The 1,832-nt window shown below is 47.4% G+C and overlaps 1 non-coding gene across 1 annotated transcript; it reads left to right on the top strand.

Moving 5' to 3' along the window:
• The first annotated feature begins 334 nt into the window (after positions 1-334).
• On the top strand, positions 335-411 carry LOC142871798 (small nucleolar RNA SNORD112). Its single transcript, XR_012919983.1, has one exon. It is a non-coding gene; the product is annotated as a small nucleolar RNA SNORD112 (small nucleolar RNA).
• The last annotated feature ends 1,421 nt before the right edge of the window (positions 412-1,832 follow it).

Raw genomic sequence — 1,832 nt, 5'->3', positions numbered from 1 at the left:
TTTACTTTTTACATAAACTACATCATAGTGTACATTTCCTTTTGCAGCAGCTTGTTTTTCTTCCCTCAAGAATCTGCTTGGAGATAATAAAGATCAACGCTATTCTTCGTAACAACACTTCAGCATCCTGTAATCTGCACACCCCAGCGTTCATTTAACCACCTCGGTGTGTCATGAAAGCCCCAGGTCCTCTGCCCCACTGGGGGCGGATAGTGGAGGCAGGTGTAAGTAATTGCTGAGATCTGGATTTGGGGAGTGGGCTCACGAGTGTTTATGACAATATTACAAATGAATATATGAGTGCATAAATTAGCAAAATAAAAGGGGACATTTCTGGACCAATGATGAGACAGTGTTTATGAACAAAGGCTCATGATTAATCCAGTTCTGCACAAAATACTGAGGTCCATTAAAAGACAATAGGTCTCGGCTGTTTCATTCTTTTTAAGAGCTATTTAATATTCCGGCATATGTATGCACCAGTGTTGATTGTACCCTCCTCTGCTGCTAAAAATCCCAGCTGAAAGTGCTCTGAGGAGGGGGAGTATGTGCAGGCACAAGCTTTAAGTCTCAGTCGTCAGGGTGGGTCATAGGTTCATGAGCGCTGATTACATTATTTAAGAATATAAATAAAAATGAACACATAAAATCAAAGCGGTCCTTGCATAGATCAATGAAGAGGGCATGTCACAAATCAAGGTTTTAATTAATATGACTCTGTTCAACCCATGCCCGATAAAAAAGATCTAAGCTGCTTCCATCTTTTGTTATTACTAACAACACTGCAGTGAGCATTCCTGTAGCTAAATCTGTAAACAAGTACCTGACTATTCATGTTGCGCAGCTTCATGGAGGTGGGAGAGTGGGTTAAATGGTTTGTAAAAGTTTATTTTCATTGAGTGATCTTTCTAAAATGGCATTTTGACTTTGTTACTGTCTTGCTTAAAATCCCTTCTCTGACTTCCTGGAGCTTCAGGGACATGGTCCAAAAAATAAAAAGCCTTAGCCTAGTATGTAAGACCCTTCGGGGTCTGGCTCTGTGCTCCCCAACCCTCTGCCCCCCTTCCCCACATCTCTGGCTGCCTCTCCTCTTGGCGGGGGGGCTCCCTGCTTTTTACACTTTGGCGCCTGGCTGTGCCTTTTAGGCAGCTTCTCTTTGGCCTTCAAAAGCAGGCTTGAAATCTTCCTGATGGGGAACCTAAAGTTAGCTGTGCCCCCCCCCCCCCAACACCTCACCAAACGTCCACCAGAGCCTTGTACCTGGAATTGTGATGCTCAGTGCCCATTTTGCCTAGTTTAAGAGTACGTTTTTGCATTTTTGTAGAATTGACAATACGAGCCAAATGTTCATCGCCGCCTTTCTTTTGTCCCTCTCCAGAAGCCCCCCGCTTCTCCGTGTAGCCTGGACGCGACTCCCCCTAACTGACAGCCTCCTCGTGCTCTTTCCTGCACTGATGGATGGTGCCAGAGGATCATGTCTGCTCCTCCGTGGCGCTGGGTGAGTCGGCAGAGCGCCGTGAAAACACAAACACCCGTCTGGTTGCGGCCGGTCTAGCACCCCGCTGCCCAAAACCGCTCTCAGGGTCTCAGCACCTGAGTTTTCCTGATGAATTCGGGCATAATTACAGCCTGGAAATGGCTGATTGCGTCGTTCACGGCTCACTCCTTGCCAGAGGCAAACGCAGGAAGAGGCGGGTGATGGCTGCAGAGATGTGAGGGACTCTGGGGAGGGGACAGGGCTAAAAGTGGGTGCTTCCCCCTTTGGGACAGAGTCGTGTTCTAGAAGGAGTGCAGCCTTTAGGGGAGAGGGTCGGCGTTGCAAGAAGCCAGCT

This window comes from Microcebus murinus, chromosome 6, assembly GCF_040939455.1.
Source record: "Microcebus murinus isolate Inina chromosome 6, M.murinus_Inina_mat1.0, whole genome shotgun sequence".
NCBI classification, from domain to species: Eukaryota; Metazoa; Chordata; class Mammalia; order Primates; family Cheirogaleidae; genus Microcebus; species Microcebus murinus.
This window is presented reverse-complemented; position numbering and strand designations above follow the sequence as displayed.